Source organism: Trichosurus vulpecula, chromosome 9 (genome assembly GCF_011100635.1).
Source record: "Trichosurus vulpecula isolate mTriVul1 chromosome 9, mTriVul1.pri, whole genome shotgun sequence".
Lineage (NCBI taxonomy): Eukaryota > Metazoa > Chordata > Mammalia > Diprotodontia > Phalangeridae > Trichosurus > Trichosurus vulpecula.
Genome location: NC_050581.1, coordinates 50,097,982 through 50,114,390, shown reverse-complemented (window position 1 = coordinate 50,114,390; position 16,409 = coordinate 50,097,982). Strand labels below are relative to the sequence as shown.

The 16,409-nt window shown below is 36.4% G+C and overlaps 1 pseudogene; it reads left to right on the top strand.

Annotated features, from left to right (window-relative positions):
• The window catches only part of LOC118832104, a 90,718-nt pseudogene extending 74,592 nt beyond the window's left edge, over nt 1-16,126 (top strand).
• Nucleotides 16,127-16,409: the final 283 nt, after the last annotated feature.

Below are 16,409 nucleotides of genomic sequence, written 5' to 3'. Positions count from 1 at the left end.
GTTGTCTTAGTTTTCCTGGCAACCAATGCCACTCTCTGCTTATGAACCTGCCCTACCTTTTTTTCTGAATCTTTCAAGTGTTTTGTCCAAACATCCACCTAAGACAGTGAATTCCTTCATCTGATGTCACTTTTAATAAAGATACTTTGCTAAGTGTAAATTAATTCTTTTCAAGAGTATTCATCTCTAAGAGGAAGGAATTTGATGGGAAGTAGTAATAAAATTACAAAGGGAAGAAAGGCAGCTTGGTGTCTAGATTGTGGTACTCGGAGTAAGGAAGACCCGAAACTTGACTCAGACACCTACGAGTTGTACGAACCTGGGCAAGACACTTAGCTAAATCTCATCCTCATATTCTTCATCTGATAAAGACAATAATAGTAGCATCTAATTCACAGGGTTGTCAGGAGGATGAAATGAGACCTTATGCATAAAGGACTTTGTAGACCTCTAAAATGTATAAATTTTAGCAATTTAAGGGAAAAATACATTGCAATGTCTAATTGGTACCTATTTGAAGGTTCAGCCTCCTCCACACTGCTTTAATTACTCATTGGACTGCTCCCTTTTTCATATAGGAAACAGGCCCAGCTGAGCAGTCACCTAACCCCAACATCTATTAAACTGAAGCTGTCTTTTTATTCAGCTCAAATTGCAATGTGTAAAGTATTTTGTTCCTCTGAGTATTCTCTGGTATTCCTTCTTGCAAAAGAAACATGTCTAAGGGGTTCCTTTAGGCAACTTTTTCAAAGATGATAGTATCTAATATTTGTCAGGCTCTCTGCTAGCCAAAATGCCATCTCAAATCTCAGAGGGATGTGGATGATAGCACCAGTGAGAAATGAAGCTGATATTCACTCCATACTTCATTTAGTTTAGAGATACTCCAATCGTGCGAGGGACTAATACTATTATTATCTTTGAAAGAGATGCTTCCCCTTTTCTGTCATAGACCCCTCTGGCAATCTGGTGACACCTAGAGAGCCCTTCTCAGGATAATGTTTGTTGCCTACCTTCATAATTGAAGGAAGTACTAAATTTCAGGAAGACCTGAGTTTAAATCCAACCTCAGATACTTACTAGTTATGTGACCCTGGGCAAGTCACTTAACCATGTTTGTCTTAGTTTCTCATCTGTAAAATAAACTGGAGAAGGAAATGGCAAACCACTGCAGTGTCTTTGCCAAGAAAACCCCTAAAGGAGTCACAAAGAGTAGGACATAACTGAAATGACTGAACCACAGCAATCTTTTTGTGGGACAGCTAGGTGGTACAGTAGATAAAGAGTTGGTCCTGGAGTCAGGAACACTCATCTTCCTGAGCTCAAATCTGGCCTCAGATACTTCCTGTGTGACTCTGGCAAGTCACTTAACCCAGCTTGCCTCAATTTCCTCATCTGTAAAATAAACTAAAGAAGGAAATGGCAAACCACTCAAATATCTTTGCCAAGAAAACCCCACAAGGGATCACAAAGAATCAGACATGACTAAACAGCAACAACCCCCCCCTGCCCATTAACATTCATGGAATCTCTGAAATATATCCAATGGTTTCCTAAGTTAAGAATCTTAGGCCTACTCAGTCATTAACAAAGACCAGTGATATAGGTTCACAGGATTTGGAACTATAAGGGACACTTATAGGCCATCTAATCCAAACCCTTCATTATAAAGGTAAGGAAACCAAGGATCAGAGAGGCAAAGTAGCTTGCAAATGGTGCCAGAATTATAAAGTGTCACAAGAGGGATTAGAACCCAAGTCTTCTGGCCTCTTAATCTATCAGTCTTTCTACTATACCACAATACTTCTTCTAGACCTGTAATACAGACAGATTAAGCCAAAGTAGGTAGATTGCTTCAGCATATAAGGGATTAGAGAATCCAAAAACCTAGCTATCATCTTTCAAGAAATTATCAAGGAGAACTGCCTTGATATTCTAGAGCCAGAGGGTAAAATAGGAATTGAAAGAGTCCACTGATCACCTCCTGAAAAAGATCCCAAAAAAGAAAACTCCTAGGAATATTGTCTCCAAATTCCAGAGCTCCCAGATCAAGGAGAAAATACTACAAGCAGCCAGAAAGAAACAATTTGATTATTGTGGAAACACAATCAGAATAATCCAAGATCTAGCAGCTTCTACATTAAGAGATTGAAGGGCTTGGAATACGATATTCCAGAGGTCAATGGAGCTAGGATTAAAACCAAGAATCACCTACCCAGAAAAACTGAGTATCATGTTCCAAGGCAAAATATGTATTTTCAATAAAATAGAGGACTTTCAAGCTTTCTCAGTGAAAAGACCAGAGCTGAATAGAAAATTTGACTTTCAAACACAAGAATCAAGAGAAGCATGAAAACGTAAACAAGAAAAAGAAACTGCAAGGGACTTTCTAAAGTTGAACTGTTTTGTTTACATTGCTACATGGAAAGATGATGTGTATGATTCATGAGACCTCAGTATTAGGGTAGCTGAAGGGAATATACATATATACATATATATATATATATATATATATATATATATATATATATATATATATATACACATATATATATGTGTGTGTGTGTGTGTGTATGTATATATATATATATGTGTGTATATATATATGTATATATATATGTGTGTATGTGAGTATGTATGTATACATGTATGTGTGTATATATATATGTATATATATGTATGTATGTAAGAGAGAGAGAGAGAGAGAGAGCAGGCACAGGGTGAGTTGAAGATGAAGGGAACATATCTAAAAGAAACAAAATCAAATTAAGGGATGAAATAGGAATATATTGAGATAGGGAGATAGGGAGAGATAGAATGGGGTAAATTATCTTGCATAAAAGTGGCAAGAAAAAGCAGTCTGTAGGAAGAGAAGAGAAGACAGGTGAGGGGGAATGAGTGAATCTTGCTCTCATCAGATTTGACCTGAGGAGGCAATACCATACATACTCAATTGGGTATCTTACCCCACAGGAAAAAAGGAGGAAGAAGATAAAAAGGGGAGGATGATAGAAGGGAGGGCAGATGGGGGTGGAGGTAATCAAAAACAAACACTTTTGAAAGGGGACAGGGTCAAGGGAGAAAATTGGATAAAGGGGGATAGGTTAGGAAGGAGCAAAATATAGTGAGTCTTTCACAACACGAGTATTGTGGAAGGGTTATACATAATGATACACATGTGGCCCATGTTGAATTGCTTGACTTCTTAGGGAGGGTGGGTGGGAAGGGAAGAGGGGAGAGAATTTGGAACTCAAAGTTTTAAAAACAGATGTTCAAAAACAAAAAAAAGTTTTTGCATGCAACTAGAAAATAAGATACACAGGCAATGGGGTGTAGAAATTTATCTTGCCCTACAAGAGAGGAAGGGAAAAGGGGGTGGGAGGAGAGTGGGGTGACAGAAGGGAGGGCTGACTGGGGAACAGAGCAACCAGAATATATTCCATCTTGGAGTGGGGGTGAGGATAGTAATGGGGAGAAAATTTGTAATTCAAACTCCTGTGAAAATCAATGCTGAAAACTAAATATATTAAATAAAAAAATAAAAAAAAAAAAAGAAAAACCAAATCAGCTGGAGTAATTGGCCTCTTCTGGATTTCATGACTGGAGGTGTGAAGGTGTCTTCCTTAGGTACTATTCTAATAATGCAGAGAGAGATGGGGCACCTTAAATCTATACTCTCAGATAAGAGAAAAGCCAGCCTAGTCTATAACTGATCTCAGGCAGCTTCTCCTCCTGATCTGACCTAATAAGGGCAGCTCTTCAATTCCCTCTGGAATACTAGATTATAGTCAGAGGACCTGGATTGAAATCTCAACTTCGCTACTTAGTATTACTTGGAAAAGTCACTTCAGTTCTCTAAGCTTAAATTTTCTCATCTGTAAAATGAGAGAGTTGGGCTAGATGCCATTTAGGGTCTCTCCTGGTACTAAATTCATGGCCCTAAGGATCATAAGCCAAATCCCCTGCTTTCCTAAAGATGAGATGCCTTCTGAGATACAGAACTGGGCAGGCCTGTTTTTCATGGGCAATACCGATGTCCATGAGATGGCAGGAAATGAAGGATATTGAATTCTGTGGGCCTTGAAAGACAAAGCTCTTAAGGTCTTGCAAGCATACCTCTCCAAGATCTCACCACATCACCCAAGGATGACCTGCCCTGCAAAGGGGAGACAAGTTACTAGTTCAGACCACTGGCCTTGAGCTTTACCATCAGTTTTTCTTTATATGGCCCTAGGTGGCAAAAGCAACTACTTTTTAATTGTATCACTTTCACTGCTTTGCTTTTTGTTTTCTGGGATTGTGAACCCATGTTTTCCTTTTACCTCAGTGTTTGATAGTCAGTCATGCCCTATACTTCCAATGAAAGGAAGACTTTTCTCAAAGTCATGATGTTTGCTTTGTTTTGTTCTGTTCAATCATTTATTTGTTAAGTGCCTACTACGTGCTAGATGCCATACTGCAAATACAATGAATAAAACAATCTCTACACACAAGGAACTTACATTTTAACAGAGGAGACAAGTACATACATTCAACACAAATATAAAATCTAAATACAAATACACACAAAGTAGTTCAATACAAGGTAGTTTAGGCAGAAGGGCACTATTAGTTGGTGAAATTGAAAAAGATTTCATACAGAAGATTGGGCTTGAGCTGCATTTTAAAGGAAGAGAGGCAGGTAGGGAGGGAATGTAGTCCAGATAATGGGAACAGATAGTGCAAAGGTACAGAGTAGTGTCATGTATAAGAAAGAGAGAAAGTCAATTTGGCTGGATCACAGAATGCAAGATGGGGAGTAATGTCTAATGAGGCTGGAAATGTAAGTTGGAACCAGGATATGAAGAAGTTTTTTTGAGGGGAGAAGGCAGGGCAGTTGGGGTTAAGTGACTTGCTCAAGGTCACATAGCTGGTAAATGTGTCAAGTGTCTGAGGCCAGATTTGAACTCAGGTCCTCCTGACTCCAGGGCCAGTGCTCTACTCACCATGCCATCTAGCTGCCCTGATATGAAGAGTTTTAAAAGCTAAACAGAGAAGTTTCTATTCCTCCTAGATGAAATAGGGAGCCACTGGAGTTGGTTGAGTAGGGAAGCCACATGGTTAGAATTGAGCCAAAGAAAAATTACTTGTTCAGCTCAATGCATGAATAGGATGAACTGAAGTAGGGGGTGACTTAAGGTAACGAGACATCCTTTGTCTCCTGTTTTTAAACAGCTAGCTCTGTGGTGCTTTATTCTGTGAGAGAGGCAGTATTCACTTCTTTACTTTGCTTCTCAAACAATCTCCAACCGTACCAGGGTGTGTACATAATCAACATCTGTCTTTTGGAAATTGCTGCCTCCAATCTTTCTGCTCCAGTACCTGACTTTACCCTGTGTATTCCCTAATCACTAGCTTAGACTACAAAAACACATGGTTGTCCTTCTTCTCCTGGATTCACTGTGACCCTAATCTGAGTCACTAGATTGTATGATTACTTATATCCTTGTAGGCTGTTCCATAGGGATTCTGACCAATGGCCCTAAGACCATCAGATCACTGTACTAGTCTAAATGATTTTCCCCCTACTACCAAAACAAAAGAAAACCCAGAAAAAAGATGAAAAGCCAATTTGCAAACATCAACCTCAAAAGGACAGGATAGAGGAGGAATGGTTAGGTGAAATTTCACATGAAAAAGACACGTAACTTTTAGTAAACTGAAAGTTCAGTTTGAGTCAACAGCCTTTAATTGAATATTTGTCATACTTTTTGCTGGTAAAAAAAATCAGTTGTTTTTTCGAATAACAGAAAAACCCATTTATAAAAATCAGTGGTCAAAGGATATGAACCAGTAATTTTCTGAACAAAAACTACAAACTCTCAGTGACCATATGAAAATATTCCTTAGGTCTTTAATAAGGGAAGTGAAAATTAAAACAGCTCTGGGGTTTCAAATCACACACAGCAAATTGGCGATGATGATAAATTAGTCACTTTTATAGAGACTATGAGTTTGTTGATTTTTGCTTTCTTTTTTATTTAAAAATTGCAAAGGAAATAAACTAATAGTTCTCAAAAGAACTGCAAATATTAATAACTATATGAAAGAATTTTTCCAGTCATGAAAAATAAGAGAAATATAAATCTATAACTCTGAAGTTTCACTTAACGTTTAGAAAGTTGGCAAAGATGACAAGCAATAAGAAAAGTCAATGTTCCAACAATGGGGTTGTGGGAAAATAGGCACACACTAATTTTTTTTTTATATGAATTTGTATAATCATTCTGGAAAACAATTTGGAATTATGCTTGAATAATTGTGCCTAAAATGTCTGTGCCTGTTTTACCCAGGGATTCCACTGCTAGACATATATCCCAGAAAGGTAACTGACAAAAGGAAAATCCCAAGAAAATAATATACAAAATGACTACAATAATATAAATATAAAGAACCACAGCACAACAATAAAGAAATTAGTGTTTCAAAATTATAAAGAATTATAAAAATTAGGCCCAAAGAAGATACATGAGAAAACACTTCTCCCCAAATAATTGGCAGAGGTAGCGTCCATGGGTGTGGAAGATCACATGTGTTTTCAGATTTTTGAATCAATCTATCGATTTTGATGACTTTAGTTTTATTTTCCTTTTTAAAGGCTTTATTGCAGATCGAAGCATACACTTTGCTATCATTTTTTGTTTGTTTCTTCTTTTTTATGGTCCTTCCCATTGGTTCTAATTCTTCTTTACGATGACATGTCTAGTGTGAAAATATGTTTAATATTAGTGCATATGTAGAGCCTGTATCAGATTGCATGCCTTCTTAGGGTGGAGGAAAGGGAGGGAGGGGTAGCAAATATGGAACTCAAAATCTTATGGAAGTGAATGTTGAAAACTAAAAATAAATAATAAATTTAAAAAATAAAGCTTTTTATTACATGGGATGACTCTGTCAGAAAAGGGGAAGAGGAATGATGGAGTAGAGTAAATTACTCTTCTTACCCCTTCTCAAGAACTATTCCATGTAATAAACTTTAGGTAATACAAAACCAAAAGATATCAAAAAATTATTTTTGAAAATTTCCTACTTTATTATTAATAATCAAAAAACATGATCACTCCAGTCCACAAAGAACCAAAAAAAAGTTTTTACAGGAAACCATGAACTTCTCTTACACATAATTTGTGATTTTTTAAAAGTATATTATACATTAAATGTAACAGAGTAGCAACAAAATAACCCTGCTTGTGTCTTCTTATTTTCTTTTTTAAAAAATTATCTTATGTCTTTTTAAATATTATCTTGAAGTTCTTTTCTTTGTTTTTTTTTTTTTTTTTTGAAGAGGGCATCCATATTACTAGCTAGCTAGATTGGGCAGTGGATGACACAGTGGATAGACTGTCTAATCTGGACTCAGGAAGAATCATCTTCCTGAGTTAAATCTGGCTTCAGATACTTACTACCTGTGTGGTCCTGGGCAGCTCACTTAACCCTGTTTGTCTCAGTTTCCTCATCTATAAAATGAGCTGGGGAAGGAAATGGCAAACCATTACAGTATCTTTCCCAGGAAACCCCTAACAGGGTTGCAAATAGTGGATGCAATTAAAATGACTAAACAACAACAACTACTCCTCAAGTGCATAGTAAAAACCTTTCCTTATAAAACTCAAACAAAACAATTCAGTATTGTGGTCATAACGGAAAATTATATGTCCCATCTGTACTTCTAATCCAAGTTTTTTTCATTTACATTATTGTGGTCAGTGTATAAATTGCTTTCCTGTTTGTTGTTATTTCATTCAATTTCATTAATACACTCAAGTTGTTTCCTGTTTCTCTGAATTGTCACACTCATCATTTCTTATAACACAATGATAATCCATGGCCCTCATATATCACACTTTCTTCATACCTTCTCTAGTTGTTGAGTACCTACTTTGTTTTTAATTCTTTCCTATAACAAAAAGTACTGCCATAAATATTTTGGTACATATCAGTGCTAATATATGGTGAGAGAGCTTTGGTCAACTGTTCCAAAAAAGCATTTCAGAGTTATAGAAGAAAAATAACTGAGCTCTTCATATTCTTTAACTCATTGATGCCTTTATTGATCATATACCACATGGAATTCAAAGATAGAAAGAAAGGCTCCATTTATACCATGACACTCTTTGTGGTGACAAAGAACTGGAAACTTGTCCCTCTATTAGGAGCTGTCTGAACAAACTATGTCAAATGAATAGAATGGGGTATTATTGTGAAGTAAGAAATGACAAATGTGAGGAATCAAGAAAAAACTTTGAAGGTTTACATGGACTGAGAGGGCATGAAGTAACCAGAAACAGAATAAGATACACAATAATTGAAATAATGGAAGCAAAAAGAACAATGAAAGAATGGCAAATTATGAGTAATTTTCATAACTGATCTTGATTCTGGAGGAGAAAAGATGAAATATTTCCCTCCTCTTGACCAAATAGTGGGGGACTAGAGGTGTGGACTATTGTGTATACTGTGAGTTATGGTCATTATGTTAGTCAATTTTTCCTTGTTTTGAAAGAGGTGGGGGTGGAGTCAAAACATAAGCAAAGTCAAGATGGTGGAGTAAAGGCAGGGACTTGCTTGAGCTTTCCCCCAAACTCCTCCAAATACTTTTAAAAATTACTCTAGATGTGGGAGACAGGCTGAGAGAAAGCTGGGTGCTTGAAACCGGCGGAGATCCCCAGGCCTCCTAACACAGGACAGCAGTCTGTGGAGGCGACAAGAGGCAGCGCAATGCCATGGGCAGTGAAACACTGACTCCTGAGGCTTGCAGCCTGAAGGCATAAAACACGGCTTCTCGAACCTCCAGGAGACATAATGGGCAGGTAAATGGCTCTAATCCCTACCCCCCCTAACCCAGAGAATTCCTCGAGAAAAAAAATAATGCTGGAACAGAGGACAAAGAAGTGGGGTATCAGTGGGTAAATAGTAGAAGTTCATTAGTCCCAGAGGGGCAGAGCTGGCAGGGGTCAACACCAGGAGCCCAGATGTGGTCTTGGAAGTGCCAGACATCAGCTCAAACAACAAACAGTTGAGACCATTACGGAAGAGCAACAGTGCTGGAGAGCACCCATAGGGAGTGAGATGCCAGGGAGTCACACCCCTCCCCCACACCTCAGGAAACTGAAGGCTATAATTCACAAAGCCAACAACTAGACTCACAATCGCAAGAATAAGAAAGCTGGGACAGAGAGCCCTGAGCCCCAAAGGCAGATATTTGTTGTAAAACCAGGAAAAGGCAAACCAATATGAAGAAAAACACAAAAAAAACTGAGGACAATAGATTCTTTTTATGAAGACAGGCAGGATCAAAACACCAATATGGAAGATGACAGCAATGACACTGTAGATACATCTGATATCTCAAAAAGTAATGTGAACTGGTCTCCAGCCCAAAAAGCACTGCTGGAAGAGCGAAAGGAGGATTTTAAAAACCAAATTAGGGATCTAAAAGAAAATATGGAAAAAAAGATTGGCGAAATGGCTACAGAGATTCAGAATCTAGAGAGAGAAAATGACACCCTGAGAGGCAAAATTAACCAATTGGAAAAGAAGACTCAAAAGCAAAATGAAAACACTAACTCATTAAAAATTAGAGTTGAGCAAGTGGAAGCTAATGAATCTATGAGGCACCAAGAAGTAGTAAAACAAAATGTAAAGAATGAAAAAATAGAAAAAAAATGTGAAATATCTGATTGGGAAAACAACTGACCTGGAAAATAGATCCAGGAGAGACAACTTAAGAGTTATTGGTCTACTGGAAATCCACGATGAATAAAAGAGCCTTGACAGTATCTTTGAAGAAATTATCAAAGACAACTGTCCAGAGGGCCTATAACCAGAGGGCAAAATAATCATTGAAAGAATTCACCGATCACCCCCTGAAAGAGATCCCAAACTGAAAACACCAAGAAATATTATAGCCAAATTTCAGAACTATAAACTGAAGGAGAAAATACCGCAAGCAGCCAAAAAGAAGCAATTTAAATATCGTGGAACTACAGTCAGGATCACGCAGGATTTCTCAGCTTCCACATTAAAAGACAGGAGAAATTGGAATATGATATTCTAAAGGGCAAAGGAGTTGGGACTACAACCAAGGATCAACTACCCAGCAAAACTAAGCATAATTTTTCAGGCAAGGAGATGGACATTCAATGAAATAAGGGAATTCCAGACCTTCCTGATGAAAAGGCCAGAACTCAATGGAAAATTAGATCTCCAAATACAAAACTCAAAAGAGACATGAAAAGCTAACCAGGGGGAAACACCCCCACAAACCTTATTAACCAATAAGGGCAGGTGGTTGCATCTTTATGTGGGATTATATCATCTTATGTATGTTTTATATATATACATATATATGTCAGTCTTGAGAATGGTACAGCTATTATGACAATTGAAAGGGATACACATAGATTGTGAATGCCTGTATAAATTAACTGATGTAAAGATAAAAAACATAAGTAAGAGAGGAAAAGGGAGGGCTATGAGAGAAGAGATAAGGAGGTAGTAGAAAAGGGTAAATTACACCAAATGAAGAGGCACAAAAACATATTATAGTAGAGTGAAAAAAGGGAGGGAGAAGAGCAGTATTTGAGCTTCACTGTCATCTGATCTGGTTCAAGAAGGGAATAACATACTCTGATAAGTTTAGAAATCTAACTTGACCTATGGGAAGTAGGAGGGGAAGGGGGAAAAAAAGGGAAGGGGTGGTCAGAAGGGAGGGGAGAAGTAGCAAGTGAGAAACGGTAAGATAAGGGAGGGGAATAAAGAGGGAGGGTAAAGTGAGGAAGGCGGTGGTCAAAAGCAACACTTTGTTGAGGAGGAGAAGGGGAAAGGGAGAAATAAAAGCATAAATGGGGGAAATAGAATGGAGAAAAAGACACAGATAGAAATCATAACTCTGAACATGAATGGGATGAACTCTCTCATAAAACAGAAGCAGAAAGGAGAATGGATTAAAAACCACAATCCTACAATATGCTGTTTACAAGAAACACATTTGAAACAGGGGGATACACACAGGATAAAGGGAAAAGGCTGGAGTAAAATATATTGCACCTCAGCTAAAGTAAAAAAAGCAGGTGTAGCAACCCTAATCTCAGACAAAGCAAAAGTAAAGATAGATTTAATTAAAAGAGATAAGGAAGGACATTATATCCTGCCAAAAGGCACCAGAAACAACGAAACAATATCATTGTTTAACATATATGCACCAAGTGGTAAGGCATACAAATTCTTAGAGGAGAAGTTAAGGGAGTTACAGGAAGAAATAGACAGCAAAACTATAATATTGGGAGACCTCAACCTCCCCCTTTCTGAACTTGATAAATCGAACCTCAAAATAAATAAGAAAGAAGTTAAGAAGGTAAACAGAATTTTAGAAAAGGCAGATATGATAGACCTCTGGAGAAAACTGAATGGCTATAAAAAGGAATATACTTTCTTCTTAGCGGTACATGGCACATACTCAAAAATTGACCATGTACTAGGGCATAAAAACCTCACAATCCAGTGCAGAAAGGCAGAAGTAGTCACAGCACACTTTTCAGATCATGATGCAATAAGAATTATTTGTACCAAAGATCCATGGAAAAATAAGCTAAAAATTAATTGGAAACTAAATAATCTAATTCTAAAGAATGAATGGGCCAAAGAACAAATTAGAGAAACAATTAATAACTTCATTCAAGAGAATGACAATAATGAAACAACGTACCAAAACTTATAGGATGCAGCAAAAGCAGTTCTTAGGGGAAGTTTTATATCCCTAAGTGCTTACATGAATAAATTAGGGAAAAAGGAGATCAATGATCTGGGCATACAGCTGAAAAAGCTAGAAAAAGAGCAAATTGAAAATCCCCAATTGAATACCAAATTAGAAATACTGAAAATCAAAGGAGAGATTAATAAAATTGGAACCAAGAAAACTATTGAATTAATAAATAAAACAAAGAGCTGGTTTTATGAAAAAAACAATAAAATTGATAAACCTTTGGTCAATTTGGTTTAAAAAAAGAAAGAATAAAATCAAATTACCAGTATCAAAAATGAAAAGGGTGAGTTCACCTATAATGAAGAGGAAATCAAAAAAAAATTAAGAATTATTTTGACCAATTGTATGCCCATAAATTTGACAACCTTAGAGATATGGATGAATATGTACAAAAACATAAATTGGCCAGGTTAACAGAAAAGGAAGTAAAATTTCTAAATAACGCCATCTCAGAAAAAGAAATCAAGCATGCCACCAATGAACTCCCTACGAAAAAATCTCCAGGGTCAGATGGTTTTACATGTGAATTCTATCAAACATTAAAAGAACAACTAATTCCAACACTTTGTAGACTATTTGGGAAAACAGATGAAGAAGGAGTCCTACCAAATTCTTTTTATGACACAAATATGGTACTAATACCCAAACCAGGTAGAGTCAAAACAGAGAAAGAAAATTATAGACCAATTTCTCTAATGTATATTGATGCAAAAATTTTAAATAAAATATTAGCAAAAAGACTGCAGCAACTCATCACGAGAATAATACACTATGACCAGGTAGGACTTATTCCAGGAATGCAAGGCTGGTTCAATATTAGGAAAACTATTAGCATAATTGACCATATCAACAACAAAACTAGCAGAAACCATATGATCATCTCAATAGATGCAGAAAAAGCCTTTGACAAAATACAACATCCATTCCTATTAAAAACACTAGAAAGCATAGGAATAAATGGAGCCTTCCTTAAAATTATAAATAGCATCTACCTAAAACCATCAACAAGCATTATTTGTAATGGGGATAAGCTAGATGCATTCCCAATAAGATCGGGGGTGAAACAAGGAGGTCCATCATCACCCCTAGTATTCAATTTGGTACCAGAAATGTTAGCTCTAGCAATAAGAGAAGAAAAAGAAATTGAAGGAATTAGAATAGGAAAAGAAGAAACTAAATTATCACTTTTTGCAGATGATATGATGATTTATTTAGAGAATCCTAGAGAATCAAATAAAAAAATACTTGAAATAATAAACAACTTTAGCAAAGTTGCAGGATATAAAATAAACCTACATAAATCCTCAGCATTCCTATACATTACTGACATAGCCCAACAGCAAGAGATAGAAAGAGAAATTCCATTTAAAGTTACTGTAGACACTATAAAATATTTGGGCATCTCTCTGCCAAGACAAACCCAGGGCCTATAGGAACATAACTATGAAACACTTTTCACACAAATAAAGTCAGATCTAAATAAATGGAAAAATATCAGTTGCTCATGGTTAGGCCAAGCTAATATAATAAAAATGACAATTTTACCTAAATTAATCTATCTATTCAGTGTCATACAAATCAAACTACCAAAAAATTATTTTACTGAGCTGGACAAAATTATAACAAAATTATCTGGAAAAACAAGAGTCTAGAATATCTAGGGTATTAATAAAAAGAAATGCTAGAGAAGGTGGCTTAGCCATACCAGATATTAAACTGTACTACAGAGCAGCAGTCATCAAAACTACCTGGTACTGGCTAAGAAACAGAGGTGTGGATCAGTGGAATAGGATAGGAATACAAGATGGAGAAGTCAACAACTATAGCAATCTACTCTGATAAACCCAAAGAGGCCAGCTTCTGGGCTAATAATTCACTATTTCACAAAATCTGTCGGGAAAATTGGAAAATGGTAAGGCAGAAACTGGGCATAGACCAATATCTTATACCATATACCAAAATAAAGTCAAAATGGGTTCATGATTTAGGAGTAAAGGCTGATACTATAAGTAATTTGGGAGAGCAAGGAATAGTTTACTTATCAGATATATGGAAAAGAAAAGAATTCACAACCCAACAAGAGATAGAGAGCATTACAAAATGCAAAATGGATAATTTTGATTATGTTAAATTGAAAGGTTTTTGTACAAAAAAGCCAATGCAACAAAAATTAGGAGGGAAGCAGAAAATTGGGAGAATATCTTTACAACTAGTATCTCTGATAAAGGCCTCATTTCTAAAATATACAGGGAACTGTGCCAAATATATAGGAATACAAGCCATTCCCCAATTGAGAAATGGTCAAAGGATATGAACAGGCAGTTTTCAGAGGAAGAAATTAAAACTATCTATAGGCATATGAAAAAATGCTCTAAATCACTACTGATTAGAGAAGTGCAAATCAAAACAACTCTCAGATACCACATCTCTCCTGTCAGATTGACTAAAATAAATACCAGAAACTTTCCACAAAGAAAAAAACCTTGTAAGTGTAATAAATGTGGGAAAGCCTTCACTCAGAGCTCATCCCTTACTCAGCATCAGACTATTCATACTGGAGAGAAACCCTTTAAATGCACTGAATGTGGGAAGGCCTTTAGCCGGAGCTCGCTCCTCACTCAACATCAAATTATTCATACTGGAGAGAGACCTTATAAATGTAACATATGTGAGAAAGCTTTTAGCCGTAACTCATTCCTCATTCAGCATCAGAGGATTCATACTGGAGAGAAACCCTATAAGTGTAATGGATGTGGGATAGCTTTCAGCCAGAGCACATGCCTTACACAACATCAAAGAATTCACACTGGAGAAAAGCCATATAAATGTGGTGAATGTGGGAAAGCCTTCAATCAGAACACATGCCTTACACAACATCGGAGAATTCATACAGGAGAAAAGCCTTTGAAATGTAATGAATGTGAGAGAACCTTCCGTAAGCATTCACAGCTTACCCAACACCAGAGAGTTCATACTGGAGAGAAGCCCTATAAATGTAGTGAATGTGATAGAGCTTTCAGTCAAAGGACACGTCTTACTCACCATCAGAGAATCCATTCGGGAGAGAAACCATACAAATGTATTGAATGTGGGAAAGCCTTCTTTCAGAGCTCATCTCTGACTGAACATCAAAGAATTCACACTGGAGAAAGAGACTATGAATGTAGTATATGTGGGAAAACCTTCCCAAAACACTCACATCTTGTTCAACATCAAAGAATTCATACTGGAGAGAAACCTTATCATTGTAACGAATGTGGGAAAGCATTTAATCAGATCACATGCCTTACTGAACACCAGAGGATTCATACTGGAGAAAAGCCTTTTAAATGTAGTGAATGTAAGAAAGCCTTCCAAAAACAGTCAGCACTTACTCAACATCAGAGAATCCATACTGGAGAGAAACCATATAAATGTAATGATTGTGGGAAAGCCTTCAGTCACAGCTCAATCCTTACTCAACACCAGAGAATTCACACCAGAGAGAAACCTTATAAATGTAATGAATGTGGGAAAGATTTTCGCAATCATTCACATCTTACTCAACATCAGAGAATTCATACTGGAGAGAAACCATATAAATGTAATCAATGTGGAAGGCCTTCAATCAGAGTGCATGCCTCACTCAACATCAAAGAATTCATACTGGAGAAAAACCTTTTAAATGTAAAGAATTTGGAAAGGCCTTCAGTCATAGTTCTTCCCTTTCTGAACATCAGAGAATTCATACTGGAGAGAAACCCTATAAATGTAATGAATGTGGGAAAGACTTTCGCAACCACTCACATCTTACACAACATCAGAGAATTCATGTTGGTGAGAAACCTTATAAATGTAGTGAATGTGGGAAAGCCTTCAGCCGTAGTTCAGCCCTTATCAGACATCAACAGCTTCACAGAGGAGAGTAATTAATGTGGGCAAAGCTGTAGGTAGATTTATCACTTTGTTAAATGTACATACTTAAGACATTATAATATGAGGAATTTGTCACAAGTTGTGATGATGTTTTAAGGTATGAGAAAAAAAGATTCCCCTATTCCTTGTTTCCCTTCAGAACATTAGCTGCCACCTAGAAATTGTTGAGGCTACTTTGAGGTTAATCATTAGTGGTCTGATCAGGGATCTTACTAGCATTATACATATATACATATACATATGTATATACAAAAACATATCTACAAAACTACAGGACTTCAAAAGTTGTAGGATACTGTATTAAATATAATTATAGATTGAGTATAGACAGTTCTCTATATATTATTTTTATTTTAAAGGTTCATCTTAGGGTAGTTGTTTGGAAGACATAATTTCTTTTTCCTCTAGGTACATTGCTATTAAAATAATTAATTTGCTTGTTTAATATTTTAATATTTTCTTGAAACTTCTCACAGTCTTGGTTAGGTTCCTAAAACTAGTCTACAGAAGCTATATAAGCCTATTTAATGCCTACCAGCTTAAATGTCATATGTTTATACATACATGATGAGAAATATAACACATTTTTGAAACAGTAATTAAACAATTTATTAGGAAAAAAAAACAAAACAAAACAGGAAAATGATAAATGTCAGAGAGAATGTGGGAAAATTGGAACATTGTTACATTG